The sequence below is a fragment of the Sus scrofa genome, chromosome 15 (assembly GCF_054392235.1).
Source record: "Sus scrofa isolate SSC_HxYL_T2T_F1_AM1 chromosome 15, Sscrofa_HxYL_maternal_Yorkshire_Landrace_v2.0, whole genome shotgun sequence".
Classification (NCBI taxonomy): Eukaryota; Metazoa; Chordata; class Mammalia; order Artiodactyla; family Suidae; genus Sus; species Sus scrofa.
In genome coordinates, this window is record NC_139397.1 from 38,173,638 (window position 1) to 38,186,178 (window position 12,541).

A 12,541-nucleotide genomic window follows, 5' to 3' on the forward strand; every position below is an offset into this window, starting at 1 on the left:
CAGTGTGGATGTCCAGAGGGTGTGTACCAACTTTTGAATTCACAAATGAAGAGAAGAAATAACATTCTGTTTTCATTGAGAACCATAGATGAAGGCATGCACTCAAGCTATCAGTGATTTCTGGAGTATATTTGGAAGAACTCTGTGACCAGCCAGGTGACAGCCATGTGGAGATAGAAAATGTAAGTAGATTTACTGGAAAAGTTGAAGAAACTCTATGCTTGAAAATATTTTACAATTCTTAGTCATTATTGTTGAATGTTTAAGCGTATTTATCTTTATGTAGATGGGAACAAGATAAGGTAAGTTGTCTCAAGGCTCTTGTCCCCAATTAGCATAATTTTAAATGAAACCTCTGATTATATAACTCTGTACTTATGGAATATTTTAGTCTTTAATTCTTCCTGCATCATCACTAAAAACTGAATATAGGACAAGCTTTTGATGCATTAGTGGGTGCTGCTGACACCAGTTAGCCTACAAACAATAGGCATTCAGCATATGAGCCTGTGCTCTCTCATACAGCGCCAGTGGAAGATATGCTAATCAATCATAACACATTCAAGTGAGCTCAGGTGGAGCCTCAACATTCATCTCAACCACTTCCAAGTAATCAGTGTTGCTATACAGGAATAAACCAGTTTACCACTTCATATCTAGTACTTCTCTACTCTAAGCTTTTTGAATAAAGATTTCTTTAGTATCCAAAGAGAGGCAGTTCATGCCAGAGAGTAAGTGTATTTAAAAGAGGGGGGAAGGCTCATAGTAATTAACCTAAGATATTGAGGGTAAAAGGAGAGATTTTTGAGTCTCTATAGTCTTTTTTTTTTTTTGCTTTTTTAGGGCCACACTCACAGCATATTGAAGTTCCCAGGCCAGGGGTCTAATCGGAGTTACAGTGCTGACTTAAGCCACAGCCACAGCAATGTGTGATCCAAGCCATGTCTGCGACCTATACCACAGCCCATGTCCACATCGGATCCCTGACCCACTAAGCAAGGTCGGGGATTGAACCCACATCCTCATCATTCGTCAGATTTGTTTCCTCTGCACCATAATAGGAACTCCCAACTCTCTATATTCTTGAAATTAGTGAGTCAATAAATATTTCTTGGGCACTTCCATAATAGCAGGCACTGCATCAGGTATGGAGGATGGCAGTGTCTAGGACAAGCAATGTTTCTGTCCTCAAAGCACATTCATTCTAGAGTGTGAGTCAGATAATAAGCATGTAGACAAAAATACATATTATCATTTCAGACTCTTAGAAATAATATGAATAAAATAAAGGAAGATTTTGTAATAGAAGGTGACAGTGTGAATGTATTGTTGCTTTTACCAGTGCATAAAGAAAGGTCTACTAGGCAATGACCAAAAAAAGGCAGCCATGAAAGACTAGAAGAACTTTCCAAACAGAAAAGAAAGATGGCCAAAATTACTCAGAACAAACTTGGAATGTTTGCAGAAACAACAGAGGGCCAGGGTAGCTGGGGTAAAGTGAATGTTAGATGGACGGTGAGGTCAGAGAGATGAGCATGAGTTAGATCAAATAGGCCCTGTACACCTATGTGTGAATTTTATTCTGGTTGCCATTGTAGTGTTCTCAGCATGGTGATGATGGACTATAACATGCACTTCATCAAAATGACTGGCTACTGTGTGGATGATAGGCTTTGGGACTCTGAGAGAATGAGGCTGAAAGAAAACGAAAGAGGCTATTGCTGTAGTTAGAGCAAAGAAAGATGGTTACTGTCATGGACTGAGTTATGTTTTCCCAAATTCTTATATCTAAGCTCTAAGCTCTGTAGTACCCCAGAATGTGACTACATTTGTAGACAGGGTCTTTAAAGATGTAATTAGGTAAAATGAGGTCATTGGGTAGACTCTAATCCAATATGATTGGTGTCCTTAAAAAAAAAGCAAATTAAGACACAGATATGTAAGAAAGAAGACCATGTGGAGACACAGGGAGATGGCCATCGATAAGCCAAGGGAAGAGGCCTCGGAAGAAACCAACCCTGCCATCACTGTAATCTTGGACTTGAAGTCTCTAGAACTGTGAGACAATATTTCTGTTCTTTAAGTCACCCAGTCTGTGGTGCTTTGTTATGGTAATCCCAGCAAATTAGATTATGTTAGGGTTAGGGCAGTGGTCCAAAAAGACAGTGAAAAGTAAAGTGATCAAGTTCAGGATCCACTTTGGAAGAGAACTGACAATTCTTATTAATGGATAAGATGTGGTATGTGAGGGAGAGAGAGTACTAAAAGCTACTCCTAGACTTAAAGCCTGAACACTCGGATGGTACTGGTGCCTTAAAGAAACCAGAGTTCTGTCTGGGTGAGATAAGGTGGAGTTATGTCTGAGGTTCAGGAAACCTCAAAGAAATCTCATGTGCCCCCTAGACATTCCCAAGGAATACAATTCATTTCCCTCTGTTGCTATAGATTCTCTAGAAGAAATGTTGAGGAAGCATCATTTTAACTAAGATATAACAGAAAACTCCCAATTTCGTGGACAAGTAATTTTATTATTTTTGGAATAATTGCAAGGAATTTCTTCCTTGGGGTTAGAAGAAATTGAACTCTTTGTAAGTTCTATCCATCAGACTTTACCCAACCACAGGACAAAATAGAACAAATCTATATTCTCACTGAATGGCTTCTAGTAATTACACACTTGTAATTAAAATCAAATCTCCTGTGGAAAATAAGTAGAAGAGAAGTTCCTATTGTGGCTCAGTGGTTAATGAACCCGACTAGCATCCATGAGGATACGGGTTTATCCCTGGCCTCGCTCAGTGGGTTAAGGATCCAGTGTTGCTATGAGCTGTGGTGTAGGTCACAGATATGGCTTGGATCCCTCGTTGCTGTGGCTGTGGTGTAGGCCAGTGGCTACAGCTCCGATTCAACCCCTAGCCTGGGAACCTCCATATGCTGTGGGTATGGTCCTAAAAAGACAAAAAAAAAAAAAGGCAAAAAAAATTAAGTAGAAGAGATGAACAGTGTCTTTAAAAGCTGATGAAGTTCGCCCAAGGGAAAAGGGAAATCTATAGAGGTGATTTCGTAGGAGTTATTTTTCCCCTGAGAGCAGATGTGACCTTTGATGAAGGGTAGGGGGGATAAGTAGTATTCCTCTTTAGCTTCATGTGGTTAAACAGATAAGAGTTGAATTCCAGAGCCAACCAAGGATGGGTGATACAGAGCTGGTAAACCCCAAACATTTTAGCTGCAATGCCAAATGATTATACCCAAGAAATAAAGGTGAATTAGAAAAAAAAAAACTAGCCCTGACATGGATGGCTTAGTGTCATCTGAATAGCCCTTAAAATCTCAAGTTACAAGATTGGGTTAAAGTGATCCCTAACTGCTAGCTTTCCTGGTTTCTTTCAGAAGTAATAAAAATCCTTTCTTGAAAAAAGATAACATCATTTTTGGTCTCACCATCTTTTCCGCAAACAATTTTTTAGTACAATGATGAGAGCATAATCAAAAGAAAAGTAGGTATACAAAGATGTAAGAAAAAATGATTGATAATAAATAGAAATAACAGAAGATAGAATCAGATCCACAGTGTGTCCAGTTATAAAACTTATCATATAAAGACTTTTTCTATATTCAAGAAGATAAAAGACAGGATTAGCAATTTCATCAGAGAATCAAAAAAATAGTGTAAAATTAAAATGGGAGTCCTATAAGTGCAAAGCCACACGAAAAAAAACCCAAATAATAAATTTAATATCAAAATAGTTCATTTGAGTCCCCAAAGGAGAAAAGACTGAAAAGGGTAGAAGCAATATTCAAAGACAAAAAAAATGCCTGAGAACTTTCTAAAACTGATGAAAAACAATAAGAAGCTCAACATTTTAAAGACTGACATCTTCTCCATAAGTTCCTCTTTTCCATGCACAAAGGGCACTACTACCTTACACATAGGGCATTGTTTCCGTATATGTCATCTCCAAGCACTGAGGCCTATGCATTCTTCCTCAAATGTAATATTTCCAGTAAAACTGCTTCAGATGCAATTTAACCACCATCAAGCAAAAGATGATGAACTCATCCTAAACTGGAACTATGAACAACTAAGACAATGTAAGTGCAAGTATTTTGTTTTTATATCCTCTTCTCTTCTATACATCTTTTCTTTTTTTTTTTTTCACCTTTTTCTTTTCTTTCTTTTTTTTTTTTTTTGCCACACTCTTGGCCTGTGGAAGTTCCCAGGCCAGGAACTAAGTTGCAGCTGCACTGCAATGCAAGATTCTTTAATCCACTGTACCAAGCCGAGGATTGAATCAGAACCTCTGCAGCAACCTGACTCAGAGCAGTCTGATTCTTAATCTACTGTGTCACAGCGGGAACTTCTCTATGTCTTTTTAACTGAAACATTTTGTCTCTTACATACAAGAACAATGCAAAAATGTTCTACCCCATATCTTACTTTTGAAATTAGAATCCTCCCAATTTGCTGAAGATGTACCATCTATGTAACCCTGAATGAGAATGAAGCAACATTAATTTGATGTGACATATTCCTAGTGAACCAATGCTGATGATGAGAAGTTACCATATGATTTCCAAAATGCCAACAAACCACCAATTTAACAATATATTCTGGCATTAATCAAGGGTCAACACAACTCTACTAATTCTTGAAGCAATTTCTGTCCCATTAACAAAAACAAGTATATAATTTGACCATCTCAAATATTCTTGAAACTTTTCAAAGTTTATTGACAGTAAGATAAGTCACATTTACAGGTTCTTCTTGTACACTGGGTTAGAATTTATCTGGGTCCAGTTACCCAAAGTCACCTACAAGTTCTAGATGCTCTCTTTCTATCTCATCACAGACCTTGGCCCATATCACATCTCCTTTCCATGCTAGATCTGTTCTTCCCAAGGAACCACAATGAATAAGAGATAGCTCTTATAAGTGGGTTATCCTAACATCTCCCTTGGAACGCAGGGAAAACTGAACCTCTGCCTAAAGTGTTCTCCTTTACCTGCCCCAGCTCCCTCATGTCCCGGCTCACTCGCAGTCATCATTCCAGATGCATCACACGTGACCCACCATCTGTTTGAGCAGCTTCAATAACTCCTCCATTTGGTTGGAGGCTTCTCTCATCAATCACACAGCACCCATGTCTTGCCTGCATCACAGCACTTAAAAACCATACTAAAAACAACCTTGTCTTGCTTCTATTCTCAGCTGAACTGCATGCAGTTTGAGGGCATGACCAGTTCTTATGCACTGTGTAATATACATTAGTATGTAGCATAATGCCTGGCATATGTGACAACCGAGAAATTGATTTTTGAATTAATGTTAAAATGTTAGAAGCTGGGTGGTAGCTGAAGTTGAATAAGAAGGAAAAACAATGGTGGGTGCAGAGAGAGACATTTACAATTCTAGAAAGAGGACAGAAATATCTGAGGTTCATTTTCATGACTGTAGGGTCTGGAAACCCTTCATCAATTCAGAATCAAGCTGATTTAAAAGGCACAGGAAATAATCATGGATGTGCCTTATGACTCAGATGCAAAGATATTAACCTCATTATTATTTTGAATATTAAATGGTTTTTATTTAATAGAATGCCATTTATTAATTTTGTAGTTATTATATTTACTCCTAACTATAGAATCACAATTGATTTGATTTACTATTTATAAAAACAATTTAAATAATTATGTTCACTCATTAACCTTGAAAATTATTTAAATAGCCAACATAAGGGGATTTGTCAGATTAAAGTGCAATAACACAATAGAACAGTATGTATATCCATTCATTTTAAATGGTTATGAAATTGTGTACTAATTGATATGTAAATATTTTCTTAATAAAAATGTTACAAGTTGTAAAACAGTGCATATAAATGGAATGTAAAATGATATATAAAAAAGCAAGGATATATAGCTTTATGTAGGTATTACAGGCAATTAAAATGTTTTTCTTAAAAATTACCTGTATTTTCTGAAGTTTGTTCAGGCAAAGTTGTTGAATAAACATGAAATATTTTGTAGAAAGGATACAAATATAATTTTAAGAAGGTTTAGGGTCAGCGACCTACCATATCTTTCTGTCTTTTGGGTTATTGTGAGACTCAAATGAGATACATACAATAGACTACTACTCAGCTATAAAAAAAGAACAAAGTAATTACTAATTAATAATTGGTAATTTGCAGCATCATAGATGCAACTAGAGATTCTCATACTAAGTAAAGTCAGAAAGAGAAAGACAGAGTTCCTGTCATGGTTCAGTGATAACGAACCCCACTAGTATCCATGAGGACACAGGTTCAATCCCTGAGCTCACCAGTAGATTAAGGAATCAGCATGGCCATGAGCTTCAGTGTAGGTTGCAGATGCAGCTCAGAACCCGAGTTGCTGTGGCTGTGGTGTAGGTTGGCAGCTGCAGCTCCAATTCGACCCTGGGAACACCCCTGTGCTACAGGTGAGACCATTAAAAGTCAAAAAGGAAGGAAGGAAGCGAGGGAGGAAACATTGGTGAGTCCCAGGTAGCTAGACAGTCCTAGATTCCCTGCTCAGTGATAAGAATAAAGCTGCAGACACTGGGTGAGCCCCAGCTTTGGAGGCCCTGACTCAACACCCCACCAGCCTCTCAACAGCAGTCCCAGCCAAGCTGTAGACAGAACCCTTTGTGATTCTGTTGACTCTCCTTTCCTTTGTCAAAGCTAACTTCATCTCTAAAGGCCAATCCCTTGGATTTATTCAGATATGTGTCACTTTTAAAACTTGAGCCATCCTTAGAGAATGGCCACCTCCTTTCCCTGGATAGGCTGATACAGTGCTCATTTGCACCAGGAGAAATTTATACATCTCTTCTCACCAGCCCCCCTCAGTCCTTGTTAATTCCCTAATCATGTTGAATTATGTGGAGTTTACTGTGTCATCCCTGGTCACCTACAGATTCCTTCACTTCATTACTCCTTAGCCAAACTGTCTTTGGAGGGCTCCTGTGACAGATTTATATTCTGAGCAATAGACAGGAATGTGTTTCTCTGCTTTTCCTTTGCTTGTACCACATAAACATGTCCCAGGATACTCCCAAGCAGAAGCAGAGGGTCAGACCTTGTTCACAGAGGGGCTCCTAGAGAGGAATCTTCTGAAAAGGGAGGTGGCCGACTAGGGAATGGGACTAGCCTGATTCCTGAGAGCTGTGTTTAAACTTCAACATGCCTCCTGAAAAACAACTTAATTGTTCTGTAGAAACATCTGTTAGTTAAGTGCATCTATTGGAGTTATTGATATCTTTAAAAAGCTTGTTCAACTTCAGGATTTCAAACAATACCTTCACATGAATGTTGGCACACTTTAGCTAAATTCATCACATATAGATTGCCATCATTGATTAGCAGTTTAATAGAAATACATACAGTTGAAAATTTTCTATCACATTATTTTGTAATTAAGTCTACCAACATCATATGCAGCTACTATTTTGTTGTGATTCCATTGAAAACTCCTTCTCTTTCATTATAAGGAGTATTATCATCAATATTGATGTTACTGTTGCCACTGTTCGTTTCTCGCACTGAAGCTTGGAATAAAACAAGGCTCTCATTCTGAGGAGTTGTAGTCTAGTAAGTGATATGGTTTTATAAATAAATATTTATTTTATGACAGGTATAAGTACATTACAGAATTATATATAAAACTTTATAGAACCACAGAAAAAACAGTAACTAAACTTGGTGAAAGACTTCTGCTTGGATAGGAAACACTTATAACAGATCTCACAGTATGTATAAGTGAAGTTAGCCCTGGAATGAAGAAAGTGAGAAGACAGCCCAGAATGAAGAAATATCACAAGGAAAGGCATGGAGGCTTAAAAGGGGCAGGATTTCTTGATAAATGTTGAGAAGTTCAGCTCATTAAAGACGACAATAGAGAGGCAATAGTAGTTTTTGCAAAGTAGCATACTATGACCAGGTTTTTAATATAGATCAATAGTTCTAACATTTGTGTGAAGAGTATATGTTAGATAAAATAGAGGGTGATGGATGAAAGAATAATTAGGAAATGGTTACAGAAGAGTGATGAAAAAAGATTTAAGTCTTAGTTTAATCTAAGGCTGAATAGTGAGAATGGAGAGAGGGGTCAGATTCAAACTAAGTTTAGAAGACAGTCTAAATAGGATTTTGGGGTAAATGGAGGCAGGAGGTGAGGGTGTGAAGGATTCTATTTATGATTATTTAAATGATACCATAATAGAAAAGGAAAAGCACTTTTATTAGGTGCCCCATGTGTCTCACTCACTGTATCTGAACTTAAGAATGCAAGAAAAGAGGGTGGTTTGAGGTCAAAGCAATGTGTAAAAATTATAGTATTGTAGTTATGTTAACTTGTTGGTGACTAATACAGGCAGTTCTCACTTTGGATGGTAGTATAGGGCCATAAAGAAGGCTAGGCAAGCTGAACTCATGAAAAACAGTCTTAATAATCAATTATAATTGTTCCTTAAAATGTGTTGTCAAAACAGAAACTGTCACAAAAACAGAAATATAGATCAGTGGAACAGGATAGAAATTCCAGAAATAAACCCAAGTGCCTGTGGTCAATTAATCTATAGCAAAGGAGGCAAAAGCATACAGGGGAAAAAAGATATTCTCTCCAATAAGGGGTGCTGGGAAAACTGGACAGCTACATGTAAAAGAATGAAATTAGAATGTTCTTTAGACAACATTAGTGCCAAATATACCTTATCAATACAGAGCAGCATCTTTTCTAAACTGCAGTGAATTTGCATACTTCTTTCTACATTTGGATCAGCTTCCAACACTTTATCCTTTGTGCTTTCAATTTGAGAACTATCCCTGGGAGTTCCTTTAGTGCGTAGCTGTTCCCTTGTATCACTTCCTCTGGGACATCTTCATCCTTTAAGTTTGTCTTCACTAAGTTCCTTGGAACATCCTAGAGTTTCCTCTAAAGCAGCAGTATCAATATTCTCATGGCCAGCTATTTCTGCTATAAATCCATTACATTTCATTCAAAGTTTTATTTCCAGTATTGTCATATTTTGTTGATTTTTTTGCTACATGTTCATCTTTTTTGGCCAATTTCCTCTTTTGATTATCTATTTTTGTAAAATATTATGCAGGTTTATAAATGTCCTGAGAGACAAGGAGGCGACACAACAACATGCTTTGCTGTCTGTGCGTGAACTGAAAAATGATGCACAGTGACAAATCGTCACAGACTTTAAAAGATAAAGTAGACATTTCCAGTCATAGGAGCATCTGTTATTCATGTAAAGACTTTTGGACTTAAAATTTAACAGTGAAATTTATGCCATCATTCATAATTTATATATCATGGTGATTAAAATCTGAAGCATATTATTGGGGACTGGTGTCATTTTACCAAACTGTTTAAACTGAAGCATGAATATTGGAGCCATGCAAAGAGTGGAGAGCCTGTAGTCACCCACATGACACAGGAGAAGTTATGTCTTGGAGAGCAAAGAAAAAGTTAAAGGAAGCATGAATTCATCATCAGTGTCAAATACGGACCTCCAGAGAGGTAGAAGGAATGAGTGGAAATAATTCTCTTGCTTTGTGCATTTGGAACCCTAATGACACAATTGTAAAGCAAAGATACAATTGTGATATGTTTCAGAGAAAAACATTGAGAAATTTAATAATATGAATATTAGCTATTTTTAAGAAATTTGGTGGTAAAGGGAAAGAGAGAGTTAAGATCCAAGAATTAGAAGAAGGCATTTAACATTTTTCAGTAAGAACTCCCATTTGCTATGAAAGCATCTAGATGTGCAGGTATGATTCTAAGGATTTAGTCAAACAACTTCTAAAATTCAGAAACATCTTATCTATAATAATCCCCAAAAATATAAATTCCTACAGGGTTAAAAACTTTAATCCACAGAGAGGAAATGAGGTCTATCTGGCATTTTCACTCACTTCCACCATAGGTTCCCTTTTGAAGACCTCGGTTTCTTATTTTGCCTACTCTAAGGTCAAGATTTGTCAGCAGAGACCTTTGTTATAATTAACCTGATGCCTGAACAGAACATAACACAGAAATCAATGGACATAAATAAGATCTTTCCAATGATGGTGAAATAGAAACCATCAAACCAGAAATAATGAAACATGGAAAACGTATTTCCCTTGGACCATTGTTCAATTCTCAATCTCATTACCTCAAATTAGTGAGGGTTGTATTAAAACAGATACTCAAGGGCATTAGAACTCAAATATGAAGTCTACCACTTTGTAACTGCATAATTCTGGACAAATTATTGAATATTGCTCATCTATAAAGTTGTATATCTCCCTCATGGAGTTGAGGTGAGAATTAGGTGAAATTATATAAGAAAAAGCCTTGTTTATTGCTTTGTATTAGCTTGGAAGTCAACCAAAAAATGTACTTCCTTTGTAATCAATAAGAATGACAAGCTTGAGATTTGAGCCCAGTGTTCAATGTAGGAATTGGTATAATATACCTGCAAGAATGGATATAAAGCCACTGAAGTTGAAACACCTTGCACACTCCCAGATTGTTTCAATAAAACATTATCTTGGATTTCTCTGTTGCAGCTCAGTGGAATGGAATTTGACTAGCATCCATGAGGACACAGGTTCGATCCTTGGCCTCGCTCAGTAGGTTAAGGATCCAATGTTGCTGACAGCTGTGGTGTAGGTTGCAGACATGGCTGGGATCTGGTATTGCTGTGGCTGTGGTGTAGGTCTGCAGTTGCATCTCCAATTTGACCACTAGTCTGGGAACTGCCATTTGCCATGGGTGCTGTCCTAAAAAGACTCGCACAAAAAAAGTCATCAAAATAGATTACACAAACACACACACACACACACACACACATTGGTATAATCATCTTTTTTTTTCTTTTTTTGTCTTTTTTAGGGCCACACCTGTGGCATATGGAGGTTCCCAGGCTAGGGGTCATATCGGAGCTGTGGCCACTGGCCAGAGCCACAGCCACAGCTACAGCCACAGCTACACCAGATCCCAGCCACGTCTGCAACCTACACCATATCTCAAGGCAACGTGGGATCCTCAACACACTGAGCAAGGCCAGGGATGGAACCCACAATCCCATGGTTCAGATTTGTTTCTGCTGCACCATGATGGAAACTCCTGGTATAACCATCTTTTATGTCTATTCCTCCTCTACTTTAGAAATACAGGGTTCAATCAAGTTCATTTCTGCCCAGGAGGAGGCAAAGGGTTTTCTCATCTAGCTGCTCTCCAGTGATGACTGGGCATCCCCATTGCTGGCACAGTCATACCCCAAATCTACTCAGAGACTCACAAGAGCTACAACATTATCCTGTCCTCACATAACCAACTGATATATATTTGTTCACCCATCATCTGTCTCTCTACTACCCACTTCCCTAAAGATAAGTATGCAAGGTGCTCTCTGATGTACCCCAGTGTCCACCACAGAGTGTCTGGGTGGAAAGAATAAGCAATTCTATAAAGTACCCAGAACTCTACAAAGGAATGGACTAGACATTTCTCCAAATAAGGCTTGGAAATGGATAATAGATACATGATGATGCTCAACATCACTAATAAGCAAATAAATGCAAACCAAACTTACGACTAATTGTACATGTTACATGTTAGGATGACTAATTAAAAAGAGAATGATAAAAAATGTTGGCAAAGATAAGGACAAAAGCAAACCCTTACATCGTTGGTGGGAATTTAAATTAGTGTAAAAAATAGTAAAAAAGGTCCTCAAAAATTTTAAAATAGAATTACCATGTGGTCCAACAACCACACTTTGTGGTATATATTCAAAGGAATTGAAATCAGGATCTCAAAGAAATATGTGCACTTTAATCTTCATTCATTTTGCAGCATTTACATTTACAACAGCCAAGACATGGAAGAAAGCTTGACATACACCAACAGACAAATGGATAAAGAAAATGCAATATGTACATACAATGATATGTTATTCAGCCTTAAAAAGGGAAGTTTTACCATTTGTGATAACACAGATAAACTTGGAAGACATTATGCTAAGTGAAATAATCCAAATAATAAGCCAGAATTACAAATACTATGTGATACCACTTACATGAGGAATCAAAAAGAATAAATTCATAGAAGCTAAGAGCAAAATGGTGGTTACCAGGGGCTGGGAAAAGGAGGAAACAGGGAGGTATTAGACAGAGTGTACAAAGTTTCATCTTTGCAAGATGAGTAAATCCTAGAGATTGTCTGCATAGGGCCTAGAATTACTCATTGTATTGTAGGCTTAGAAGATTGCTAAGAGGGTAGTTCTTATGTTAAGTTTTGTCACAAAATAAGCATTGATAATAATTTAAAATGTAGGAGGAAGCTTTTAGAGAGGTAGTAGATACACTTATGTCATAGATTGTGATAACTGTGTCAAGAATGTATATTTATCTCCAAACTCATCAAGTTGTATATATTAAATAGGTACAGTTATGTACATGTCATACCAAAAATGAGAGCATAGAACTCCTGTAATGTCCTCCCCATAGAAGTCAGGAAA

General features: G+C 37.4%; 1 protein-coding gene across 3 annotated transcripts in view; it reads right to left on the reverse strand.

The window, feature by feature from the left end:
- The window catches only part of LOC146395795 (uncharacterized), a 118,665-nt gene that overhangs the window by 27,361 nt on the left and 78,763 nt on the right, over nt 1-12,541 (reverse strand). The gene's annotated exons all lie outside the window — the stretch shown is intronic.